This window comes from Natator depressus, chromosome 8 (assembly GCF_965152275.1).
Source record: "Natator depressus isolate rNatDep1 chromosome 8, rNatDep2.hap1, whole genome shotgun sequence".
Taxonomy (NCBI): domain Eukaryota; kingdom Metazoa; phylum Chordata; order Testudines; family Cheloniidae; genus Natator; species Natator depressus.
Window position 1 is genome coordinate 87,860,473 of NC_134241.1, and position 13,896 is coordinate 87,874,368.

General features: G+C 42.0%; 1 protein-coding gene across 4 annotated transcripts in view; it reads right to left on the minus strand.

The window, feature by feature from the left end:
* The window catches only part of PDE4B (phosphodiesterase 4B), a 376,497-nt gene that overhangs the window by 89,559 nt on the left and 273,042 nt on the right, over positions 1–13,896 (minus strand). The window lies entirely within an intron of this gene.

Genomic DNA, 13,896 nt, shown 5'->3' on the forward strand with positions numbered 1-13,896 from the left:
AGCATAAAACTTTTTAAATTACCCTGGTATGGTGCAGAGCTTCAAATATAGGAGGCAGAGTTTTACATTTATTTTGGGGGGTTTCAACCTGTGGCGAGGCCTGCCCTCTCCTGCACAGATGTATTAAAGAAAGGAAGAGGGCACAGGAATACACTCTGCCCTGCATCAGCAGAATGGCTCCTGAACTCTCTAAATGGCTGCTTTGCTCCAGCCCTCAATTTCACTCACAAATACACTTTTGCTGATATAGGGCAGGATTTTGCTCTAAGTTAGCATATTTACCTTACAGCTCCTTCTCGCACTGTACATATTTTCTCTTCCTCCAGTCTGAATTTTGCTGAGCTCAACATACTTGTAATCCACTCAGCACACATACAGATTACTCCTCCAGGCTCCATGGTTTTCCTCGACCCTCTCTCCAGCGTTACACTTGTGATACCGGTCAACTCCCTTTTACTAATCCCAATTAGCTGAGCCCCAGTGACGATCCTCATAATGTTAACATGCAATAATGTAGATGAAATGCACACAATCCAGCTGACATCCTCGAACAGAATTACTGAACAAGCTAGTCCAGGCCCAGCTTTTATAGCCGTGTCTAGTATGAGATATGAGCTAACAGACAGTTTTCAAGGCTTAACACAGATGCACATAAAATAGTTGACTTCAGAATGGTACAAAGCTTACTGTTAGGGAATATGTACCAGGAAAGCCTGAAGTAGCTGAATACCAATCTCACCATACTCATTTGAAGGTACAAAGATGGTGAAGGACTTGGAAAACTATGCTATCCATATGCAGTGTAATAATTCTCTTTAGAATGCATGCAGCTCAGCTCAGCAACTGTAATCCGCACTGCAGCCAACCACTGACAGCAGTCAAAGTTACGCATCCTCAACAATTCTGGAAGTCAGGTCACTTATTTAGGAGCCTAATTTCAGGCAACCAAGTTTGAAGATTGTGGCCTGTACTTTCAAATACATTTCACAGCTTAACCATTGTGAGAAATACTTCTTTAGCTCATCCACTTTCAAACTGCTAGGTTGAGCAAAATGGAGCTTGTTTTTTATTTAAAATCTTCTGTCACCATTTCCATGCACACCCACTTTCTTACGGGTTTATAACTTGGCTGTTGAAGCATGTGGTTGAAGTCACTTTGGACATTTTAGTAGGAGACACCCCTCATAAACTCCCAAAATAAGCAGGCTGGCCAGTTTTGGTTGGGTTTTTGGAACCAGTCTGACTGATGTAAATACCATATGTGCTGCAATATCCAAGCAAAACCAAAATGAATTGAGGATAAATTCAGTCTGTATTTTCTTGCTTTTTTAGGTTTATGTCAAAGCCTGTTTGTTATTATACAGGGCTAAATTGTGTTCCCCTTAAATGCAAATAGTTCCATTGAAATCAATGGCTGTGACTCAGGGCCGACTCTACCGTTTTTGCAGCCCCAAGCAGTGAAAAAAACTGTTGCCGCCGAATTGCCACCACGGACGGAGGAACGGAGAAGCTGCCGCCGATATGCCACTGCAGCGGAAACTCTGCCGCCCCTTTCTGACTGCCGCCCCAAGCACCTGCTTGGAACACTGGTGCCTGGAGCCGGCCCTGCTGTGACTATGATTTGAGATAGAGTAACTTTACTGTTTATTCATGCGGGTGTCAGGTTTGGGTCTATACTTTTATCTTTTTGCAGTGTTTGTTTTGGCTACGTTAGTGTCCTGCAACTTCCTAGATCATTCTTTTCTAACGGTTTATTTAAAGTGTGACTGAGAAATTTGAGTAGACATCAGTTGTTCCATTAGCAATGAAATACACATATTTATTTTGAAGTTTGTGTATAACACCTTTGTGGAGCCATCTAATTTCTTGTTTGTATTCCCATATGGCATGTAACCACAGAAAACTCAAGTGCTCACAACATCACTGCTATGCACAACTGAAACAGGAATCATGGATCGGAAGTAATAATGGGCATATGTAACTGATCCCATAGTTCATGAAAAGGGGGTATGGATTCTATAAAAAGAACCTTGCCTCTTTCTGGTTCTTCAGTATTTATTTCATAAAACTGATTCTTGAGACGTTTGATCAGTGTTTTATAACTGGTGTTCAATTTAAACTAAAAAAGTGAAATCTCCAATTGTAAACTACAATATTGTAGACAGAATAATTGTAGGCCAATCTGGTCCACTAAGCCACTACCCTCTCCTCATTCAGGAAGTGAGTAAACAATAATAATAATAATAATTGTTTTAAAAAATCCAGAACGTTTATTTTAACCACCATGATGTGGACTTGCCTAAACTGAGTACCCGGAGGATTTCCTTACTGTAATCCCGGTCTTCTTCCTCCTTCCCTTCCAGCTGGCTGCTGCCTAGACTTGTCCTGTCTAATGATGGATTGTAAGTTCTTTTGGGTGGGGAGCTCATTTATCTATTTGTCTTGTAAAATGGACAACATGCTCTTGACATCTGTAAAAATAAATAAATAGTAAGCGAGGCATTGCTGAGCTACTACACAGGAAGGCTGATCAGATGTGCCAATCTGTTATACAACAGGACATGAAGTCACTGTTATGGTTGTACATTAGTGTGTGAGTTGGATGAAGTTTAGGGTGTGTATTTCTTTTCGTGTCTGTTGAAGTTGGACGTGTAACCCTTATAGGCTGTGAGTGCATTAGGTGGCAAGGAACACAGGAGACTTCTCTTCCCTTCTTACTTTAAGGTTTTATTAAACATGTTATTTCCTTTGTCCGGAGGGTTTGAATTACGCCTGAAAGCAACCTTAACTTCCAGCAAATGAGGAGAGGCATTGCTGAGATATGACACAGGAAGGTTGGTGAAGTATGCAAGAAAGACAGCAACGCTACAGATGCCTAAGGGACCTGAGGGTTAAAAAAAAAAAAAGGCTTTTTGAAGAAAATCAGTGACTATGGTTTTAATATTTTCTCTCCTTGTGAGCTAAGTTATGCATTTGGAAGTATCACCCTTATGAACTGTAGGGAATTTTTTTTTTTTAAGCAGATGGCTATGCAAAGAAATCCCAATGCAAGCCAGGTTACTTGACAGGTCTTGCAGAGAGAGAATGAGAATCTTACAGTACAGAAATGAACTGTTATTACAGACAGGATGATCAGGATCAACCAAAACATTCTGGATCTCAACACCCTTCCCCCAAAATTGCTCCTGCCCTATTTCCATTATGGGCTGAACAAAAACTATAGTTACAAGCATCCTCAAGCTTTTAGGCAAGCCAGATTCAGATCTGGAAGTCTGCTTTAGATCTGAACTTTGTGACTTGGGCCTTTTTCTAATCGTTATGATATTCATATCATTCTAACAGCTGAGCAAAGGCATAGAGGGTTACTGTGGTGACACATACTATTGTCCCCTTCCAAACACCAGGCACCAAGCATATACTTAGTGTTACTTTTTGCACAAACACTTCAGCCTCTCATAGATTAAAATCAGAATTCTTGTTCTTGACAAGCAATGAGTCAAAATGTTACCCTCAAACTGTTATCTAACAGAATAGGGTGTGACTACAGCAACTCGTCTTGAAACTGCAGTAACAGCCAAAGCATCAGAAGTATATGCTGCCTACTCTAATGTGGCAATTCGTGCCAGAAACATTTTTAAGAACTGTTTATTTAATATACCAAATACCATGTATTTATTCATAAAAGAACAACTGATAAAGTGCCAGTAGCAACACATTGTGCATGGAGAACTGGGCAGGTGAAACATAAATGTACCATTATGTACATTTGTACTTGAGTTCAGATTTTTCAGAGTTTTAATGCTTCTAGAAACCACATATTGGGCTGGAAAAATACAAGACCAGATCTTCTTCTGGCCTTTCAGTTCCTCGAAGCTGGATACACAACAAGTTATTTAGCTCAAGATTTATTCTGGCAAGTAAATGACTCCTTAAGGCATTACAAAACCCCATGAAAATGATAAAAGCAAAGAACAATATTAAGATATGTGACGTGGTTAAGGTTCCTACTCAGAGCTCAAATATGAAAACTGCAGAAAAACCTGAGAGTCTCTGGATTAAATTTAGAAGCGTGAGCAACAAGAGTGATGTCGTGGTGGGAGTCTGATATAGACCACAGGACCAGGGGGATGAGGTGGACGAGGCTTTCTTCTGGCAACTCACGGAAGTTACTAGATCGCAGGCCCTGGTTCTCATGGGAGACTTCAATCACCCTGATATCTGCTGGGAGAGCAATACAGCAGTGCACAGACAATCCAGGAAGTTTTTGGAAAGCGTAGGGGACAATTTCCTGGTGCAAGTGTGGAGGAACCAACTAGGGGCAGAGCTCTTCTTGACTTGCTGCTCACTAACCGGGAAGAATTAGTAGGGGAAGCTAAAGTGGATGGGAACCTGGGAGGCAGTGACCATGAGATGGTCGAGTTGAGGATCCTGACACAGGGAAGAAAGGAGAGCAGCAGAATACAGACCCTGGACTTCAGAAAAGCAGACTTTGACTCCCTCAGGGAACTGATGGGCAGGATCCCCTGGGAGAATAACATGAGGGGGAAAGGAGTCCAGGAGAGTTGACTGTATTTTAAAGAATCCTTATTGAGGTTACAGGGACAAACCATCCCGATGTGTAGAAAGAATAGTAAATATGGCAGGCGACCAGCTTGACTTAACAGTGAAATCCTTGCTGATCTTAAACACAAAAAAGAAGTTTACAAGAAGTGGAAGATTGGACAAATGACCAGGGAAGAGTATAAAAATATTGCTCGGGCATGCAGAAGTGAAATCAGGAAGGCCAAATCACACTTGGAGTTGCAACTAGCAAGAGATGTTAAGAGTAACAAGAAGGGTTTCTTCAGGTATGTTAGCAACAAGAAGAAAGTCAAGGAAAGTGTGGGCCCCTTACTGAATGATGGAGGCAACCTAGTGACAGAGGATGTGGAAAAAGCTAATGTACTCAATGCTTTTTTTGCCTCTGTCTTCACGAACAAGGTCAGCTCCCAGACTACTGCACTGGGCAGCACAGCATGGGGAGGAGGTGACCAGCCCTCTGTGGAGAAAGAAGTGGTTCGGGACTATTTAGAAAAGCTGGACGAGCACAAGTCCATGGGGCCGGATGCGCTGCATCCGAGAGTGCTAAAGAAGTTGGCGGATGTGATTGCAGAGCCATTGGCCATTATCTTTGAAAACTCATGGTGATCCGGGGAAGTCCGGATGATTGGAAAAAGGCTAATGGTAGTGCCCATCTTTAAAAAATGGAAGGAGGAGGATCCTGGGAACTACAGGCCAGTCAGCCTCACCTCAGTCCCTGGAAAAATCATGGAGCAGGTCCTCAAGGAATCAATTCTGAAGCACTTAGAGGAAAGGAAAGTGATCAGGAACAGTCAGCATGGATTCACTAAGGGCAAGTCATGCCTGACTAATCTAATTGCCTTCTATGACGAGATAACTGGCTCTGTGGATGAGGGGAAATCAGTGGATGTCTTGTTCCTTGACTTTAGCAAAGCTTTTGACATGGTCTCCCACAGTATTCTTGCCAGCAAGTTAAAGAAGTATGGGCTGGATGAATGGACTATAAGGTAGATAGAAAGTTGGCTAGATTGTCGGGCTCAACGGGTAGTGATCAATGGCTCCATGTCTAGTTGGCAGCTGGTATCAAGTGGAGTGCCCCAGGGGTCGGTCCTGGGGCCGGTTTTGTTCAATATCTTCATAAATGATCTGGAGGATGGTGTGGATTGCACCCTCAGCAAGTTTGCAGATGACACTAAACTGGGAGGAGAGATAGATACACTGGAGGGTAGGGATAGGATACAGAGGGACCTAGACAAATTAGAGGATTGGGCCAAAAGAAATCTGATGAGGTTCAACAAGGACAAGTGCAGAGTCCTGCCCTTAGGACAGAAGAATCCCATGAACCGCTACAGACTAGGGACCGAATGGCTCGGCAGCAGTTCTGCAGAAAAGGACCTAGGGGTTACAGTGGACAAGAAGCTGGATATGTGTCAACAGTGTGCCCTTGTTGCCAAGAAGGCCAATGGCATTTCGGGATGTATATGTAGGGGCATTGCCAGCAGATCAAGGGACGTGATTGTTCCCCTCTATTCGACATTGGTGAGGCCTCATCTGGAGTACTGTGTCCAGTTTTGGTCCCCACACTACAAGAAGGATGTGGAAAAATTGGAAAGAGTCCAGCGGAGGGCAACAAAAATGATTAGGGGACTGGAACACATGACTTATGAGGAGAGGTTGAGGGAACTGGGATTGTTTAGTCCGTGGAAGAGAAGAATGAGGGGGGATTTGATAGCTGCTTTCAACTACCTGAAAGGGGGTGGATCTAGGATGGATCTAGACCAAAGAGGATGGATCTAGACTGTTCTCAGTGGTAGCAGATGACAGAACAAGGAGTAATGGTCTCAAGTTGCAGTGGGGGAGGTTTAGGTTGGATATTAGGAAAAAATTTTTCACTAGGAGGGTGGTGAAGCACTGGAATGTGTTACCTAGGGAGGTGGTGGAATCTCCTTCCTTAGAATTTTTTAAGGTCAGGCTTGACAAAGCCCTGGCTGGGATGATTTAGTTGGGGTTGGTCCTGCTTTGAGCAGGGGGTTGGACTAGATGACCTTCTGAGGTCCCTTCCAACCCTGATATTCTATGATTCCTATGAAACCCAAATTCAGAGCACTAGTTTATACAGTATGCAATGAAGGAGATTCCTATAATCACTATGCTATATTATGGCTCTTAACAATGGCTTAAGTACATCTACAAAATGATATATAGCTGAATAGATATCAGTGTTTTCTTTTATGAATGACTCAGTACATATCCTTATTTGTGCACAGAAAATCAACAGAAAAAGCTCAGCTAAATAACAATGGTATTTACAGACATCTAGCTAAAAGACACACATACCCTAATTGTAAAATTTGATCATAGAGGGCTCTTCAATCTAGCAGACAAAAATATAACAAGATCTAGTAGCTGGAAGTTGAAGCTAGCCAAAGTCACATTAGAAATAAGCTGCACATTTTTAACAGTGGGGGTAATTAAACACTGGAACAATTTACCAAGAATTATGGTGGATTCTCCATCACTGGAAATTTTTAAATCAAGATTGGATTTTTTCTAAAATATCTGCTCTTGTTCAAACAGGAATTAATTCAGAAAAGTCCTATGGCTTTTGGTTTTACACAGGTGGTCACTTTAGATGATCACCGGGACCCTTCTGGCTTTATAATCTATGGTAAAATAGGTGTTTGTTAACGATTGACTTGTGTAAACTACGAAGTCTATGTGCAAGAAAATAATAGAAAAGCAAAGACTGAATTGCTGGCCTATTAAAAAGGTTAGAGTAGATTCCTACTGTAGAAAGACTTATTGAGACAAATGGCCTTTTACATAATCCCTGAGGCCTTTTTATTTTTAAAGAAACAGACACATCTGTGCAATTCAGGAACAGGCATGAATCATCAACCAGACATTAGTTGGGTTGAGTTCATTCCAAAGATCATTGAACAACAACAGAAACAAAACAACAGATCAAAAGGGAAACTCCATGCACACCGCTAGTCAGCAAAGAGTAAGACTGACATGAAAACGAAACTAAGGACATATTCAGACTAGAAACCAGAAAAAGAGAAGAATTTTACCATATCCTGTGAACTGCTGTTCCATCAGGGCCAAATCCTGGCCACTACATGGATCCACAGTGGGGAGGGAGAAACCCCTTCTCACCCCACACCTGCATAAGAGCCAGGCAGAATTGCAGCCTCTGTATCTGAGGGAGCACGGGGGGTGCTCTGTGCCTACTGTCGTGGGAGGGCATGAATCCCACAAAAAGAGTAAGATGGAATATAGAGGAGGCAATGGCACAGCTCCCCTATATACCAACCCAGGGTCATCCTTAGCTATTCTGGGGCCCTACGCAGCCCACCCGCAGGGGGGGGGGGAAGGGGGCAGGCCTCTGCAGGGAGGGTGGGGGGGGTCTGGCTTGGAGGATGGGGGGGAACCGCCCCCAGCACTCACCGGCGGCGCGGCTGAGGCCGGGCCGCTTCACTTCCCACCGCCGGTGAGTGCAGGCCCGGCCCTGCTACACTCCTCAGGGGAGTGGGGGCGGGGCTGGGGCGGAGCATGGTAGGAAGAGGTGGGACTCAGGCGGGGAAGGGGCCAGGGGCGGGAGGAGGTGGGGTGGGGTGGGGTGGGGCTGGGGCAGAGGAGGGCTGGGGCTGGAGCAGTACGCAGCTGTGCAGGGCACCAGGAAATGTGGTGCCCCAAATTTTCTGGTGCCTTACGCAGCTGCATACTTTGCATCTGGGTACGGACGGCCCTGCACCAACCCAAGGAGCTGGCTGGCCACACTGGAGTAGTAAACCCCAAAAGCAGTGTGTGCGTTACTTCTGCAATGCCAGAGAGTCCTGGGAGAAGACAGTATGTCTGCTTGCGCTCCCTCTGGGCCAATGTGGCTGTACCATTAGGTACATTCAAGCCCTTCATATTTACTCTATCTTATTAAGGAAACTCCCAGGAGTCACGGGGAATGTTAGGTATGCAGGGAACACAGAATTAAAAGGGATCTTGTATTCTTCTATGGATGAAAAATGCTATATAAAAAGCTAGGTATTGTTATTATTATTATTATTACTTTATTATTATATTATTCAAGATATTTCTCTAATATAAATGAGAATATTTTGTAATAATAAATAATAATAATAACAAAGTAATAATAATAGAACTAGGGAAGCCTTTTGCCTTATGTTTGTATTTAGTAACATAATTTATTTTAACAAGGGGAACTGCATTCTTCCTCAGTCCTTCTGCATTTCAAGCCCTAATAAAACCATAATAAACAGAACAGAAAAAGAACAAGGAGTACTTGTGGCACCTTAGAGACTAACAAATGTATTTGAGCATAAGCTTTTGTGGGCTGAAACCCACTTCATTGGATGCGTGCAGTGGAAAATACAGTAAGAAGATAGATAGATATATACACAGAGAACATGAAAAAATGGGTGTTGCCATACCCACTATAACGAGAATGATCAGTTAAGGTGAGCTATTATCAGCAGAAGAAAAAACACCATTTGTAGTAATAATCAGGATGGCCTGTGTCCAACAGTTGACAAGAAGGTGTAACAGTAGGGGGAAAAATAAGCATGGGGAAATAGTTTTACCTTGTGTAATGACCCATCCACTCCCAGTCTTTATTCAAGCCTAATTTAATGGTGTCCAGTTTGCAAATTAATTTCAATTCAGGAGTTTCTCGCTGGAGTCTGTTTTTCAAGTTTTTTTGTTCTAGTATTGCCACTTTTAGGTCTGTAATCAAATGACCAGGGAGATTGGAGTGTTCTCCGACTGGTTTTTGAATGTTATAATTCTTGACGTCTGATTTGTGTCCATTTATTCTTTTGCGTAGAGACTGTCCAGTTTGGCCAATGTACATGGAAGAGGGGCATTGCTGGCACATATCACATTGGTAGATGTGCTGGTGAACGAGCCTCTGATAGTGCAACAACAGAGACAGCCAGTAGATGGCACAAGTTAGCAGTAACTTGCTTAGACACCTGCTGATTGAGGCACTTGTTTCAGTCACGGATGCAAAAACTGTTACTGCAACAAATTAATAAACAGAGGAATAACACAATGAAATGCCAAGAGAAATTCCACTTGAATGTAAAATACAACTAAGTCCTACGCACCATGCTGGAAAATACACAGACTTAATAAAAAACAAACCCACAGTTTTCCCACATTCTGCTCTTCATAGAATATCAGGGTTGGAAGGGACCTCAGGAGGTCATCTAGTCCAACCCCCTGCTCAAAGCAGGACCAATCCCCAATTTTTGCCCCAGATCCCTAAATGGCCCCCTCAAGGATTGAACTCAGAACCCTGGGTTTAGCAGGCCAAGGCTCAAACCACTGAGCTAGCCATCCCGCCCTCCCTGCTCTTTTACATGGTGAAACCCCACTGAATTCAAATTTAGGGGGCAAATCCAATTAGTACCTTCATAGCCAAAGAGATTTCCTGGGGAGAAGGACTGGTGTGTTTCCTATTGCACAGGGTTTGGAATGAGGAGGGTCTGCTCTATTAGGTGGGAGGGGTGAGAGGATCCATGGCTCAGTAGATCCTCCTGCCCTCCCTCAAGGTCACCTTGAGGCAGCAAAGACCATTGGGCAGAAGTAACTGACTCAGAGTGGCTGCAGAACGACTCCACAGTCTCTTTCATGTGATCCCTGCAGAGATGCAACACTCCATAAGAACGGCCATACTGGGTCAGACCAAAGGTCCATCTAGCCTAGTATCCTGTCTTTCGACAGTGGCCAATGCCAGGTGCCCCAGAGGGAATGAACAGAACAGGTAATCATGAAGTGAGCCACTCCCTGTCTCCCATTCCCAGATTCTGGCAAACAGAGGTTAGGGACACCATCCCTGCGCATCCTGGCTAATAGCCATTGATGGGACCTATCTTCCATGAATTTATCTAGTTCTTTTCTGAACCCTGTCATAGTCTTGGCCTTCACAACATCCTCTGGCAAAGAGTTCCACAGGATGACTGTGCATTGTGTGAAGAAATACTTCCTTTTGTTTCTTTTAAACCTGCTGCCTATTAATTTCATTTGGTGACCCCTAGTTCTTGTGTTATGAGAAAGATTAAATAACACTTTCTTATTTACTTCCTCCACACCAGTCATGATTTTATAGACCTCTATCATATTCCCCCTTAGTCGTCTCTTTTCCAAGCTGAAAAGTCCCAGTCTTATTAATCTCTCCTCATACGGCTGCTGTTCCATACCCCTAATCATTTTTGTTGCCCTTTTCTGAACTTTTTCCAATTCCAATCTACCATTTTTGAGATGCAGTGACTACATCTGCACGCAGTAATCAAGATTTGAGTGTACCATGGATTTATATAGAGGCAATATGATATTTTCTGTCTTATTATCTATCCCTCTCCTAATGGTTCCCAACATTCTTAATGATTCATAACATTGTTTGCTTTTTGGACGGTTGCTGCACATGTTTTCAGAGAACTATCCATAATGACTCCAAGATCTTTCCTTCGTGGTAATAGCTAATTTAGACCCCATCATTTTATACGTATAGTTGGGATTATGTTTTCCAATGTGCATTACTTTGAAATTCAGTGTTGGTAAATGCATCTGCCACTTTGTTGTGCAGTCACCCAGTTTTGAGAGATCCTTTTGTAGCTCTTCGCAGTCTGCCTTGGACTTAGCTATCTTGAGTAGTTTTGTATCATCTGCAAATTTTGCCACCTCACTGTTTACCCCTTTTTCCAGATCATTTATGAATATGGTGAATAGGACTCGTCCCAGTACAGACCCTTGAAAACTGATCATTTATTCCTACCCTTTGTGTCCTATCTTTTAACCAGCTACCAATCCATGAGAGGACCTTCCCCCTTATCCCATGACAGCTTACCTTGTTTAAGAGCCTTTGGTGAGGGACCTTGTCAAAGGCTTTCTGAAAATCTAAGTACACTATATCCACTGGTTCCCCTTTAGAGACGCGCTTGTTGACCCCCTTCAGTGGATTCTAGTAGATTGGTGAGGCATGATTTCCCTTTACAAAAACCATGTTGACTCTTCCCCAACAAATTATGTTCATCTATGTGTCTGACAATTTTGTTCTTTACTATAGTTTCAACCAGTTTGCTCGGTACTGAAGTCAGGCTTACCAGCCTGTAATTGCCGGGATCACCTCTGGAGCCCTTTTTAAAAATTGGTGTCACAGTAGCGATTTTCCAGTCATTTGGTACAGAAGCTGATTTAAATGATAGGTTACAGACTACAGTTAGTAGTTCTACAATTTCACATTTAAATTCCTTCAGAACTCTTGGGTGAATACCATCTGGTCCTGATGACTTTTTACTGTTTAGTTTATCAGTTTGTTCCAAAACCTCCTCTAATGACACCTCAATCTGGGACAGTTCCTCAGATTTGTCATCTAAGAAGAATGGCTCAGGTTTGGGAATCTCCCTCACATCCTCAGCCGTGAAGACCAATGCAAAGTAGAGCTGTCAATTAATCGCAGTTAACTCACATGATTAACTCAAAAAATTAATCACGATTAAACAATTAATTGCGATTAATCGCAGTTTTAATTGCATTGTTAAACAATAGAATACCAATTGAAATTTATTAAATATTATTGGATGTTCTTCTACATTTTCAAATATATTGATTTCAATTACAACACAGAAAATCAAATATATTGATTTTAATTACAACACAATTACAACCACCAAAAAAGAAAATCAGCCTTCTGCTGGTGGCATCTGACCCAGATGATGAAAATGAACATGCATCTGTTTGCACTGCTTTGGATTGTTATCGAGCAGAACCCATCATCAGCATGGAATGTCCTCTGGAATGGTGGTTGAAGCATGAAGGGACATATGAATCTTTAGCGCATCTGTCATGTTAATATTTTGCAGTGGCAGCTACAACAGTGCCATGAGAACACCTGTTCTCACTTTCAGGTGACACTGGGAACAAGAAGCGGACAGCATTATCTCCTGCAAATGTAAACAAACTTGTTTCTCTGAGCAATTGGCTGAACAAGAAGTAGGACTGAGTGGACTTGTAGGCTCTAAAGTTTTACATTGTTTTATTTTTGAATGCAGGCGTTTTTTGTACATAATTTTACATTTGTAAGTTCAACTTTCATGATAAAGAGATTGCACTACAGTACTTGTATTGGGTGAATTGAAAAAAAATACTATTTCTTTTGTTTTTTACAGTGCAAATATTTGTAATAAAAAATAAATATAAAGTTAGCACTGTACACTTTGTATTCCATGTTATAATTGAGATCAATATATTTGAAAATGTAAAAAAATCCAAAAATTTAAATAAATGGTATTCTATTATTAACAGTGTGATTAATCGCGATTCATTTTTTTAATCACTTGACAGCCCTAATGCAAAGAATTAATTTAGTTTCTCTGCAATGGCCTTATTGTCCTTGAGTGCTCCTTTAGCATCTCGATCGTCCAGTGGCCCCACTGGTTATTTAGCAGGCTTCCTGCTTCTGATGTACTTACAATTTTTTTTGCTATTACTTTTTGAGTCTTTGGCTAGCTTTTCTTCAAAGTCTTTTTTGGCCTTCCTAAATTATATTTTTACACTTCATTTGCCAGAGCTCCTTTCTATTTTCCTCACTAGGATTTAACTTCCACATTTTAAAGGATGCCTTTTTGCCTCTCGCTGCTTCTTTTACTTTGTTGTTTAGACACAGTGGCACTTTATTGGTTCTCTTACTATGTTTTTTAATTTGGGGTATACATAGGGTGACCAGACAGCAAGTGTGAAAAATCAGGACAGGGGATGGGGGGGGATAATAAGCGCCTGTTTAAGACAAAGCCCCAAATATCAGGACTGTCCCTATAAAATTGGGACATCTGGTCACCCTACATATACATTTAAGTTGAGCCTCTATTATGGTGTCTTTAAAATTTTCCATGCAGCTTGCAAGGATTTGACTTTTGGCGCTGTAACTTTTAATTTCTGTTTAACTAACCTCCTCATTTTTTTTGTTGCTCCCCTTTCTGAAATTAAATGCTACAGTGTTGGGCTGCTGTGGTGTTTTCCCTGCCACAGGGATGTTAAATGTAATTATATTATGGTCAATATTACCAAGCGGTCCAGCTATATTCACCTCTTGGACCAGATCCCGTGTTCCACTTAGGACTAAATCAAGAATTGCCTCTCCTCTGGTGGATTCCAGAACTAGCTGCTCCAAGCAGCAGTCATTTAAGGTGTCAAGAAACTTTATCTCTGCATCCTGTCATCCTGAGGTGACTTGTACCCAGTCAACATGGGGATAGCTGAAATCCCCCATTATTATTTAGTTTTTTATTTTAATAGTCTCTCTAATCTCTCTGAGTATTT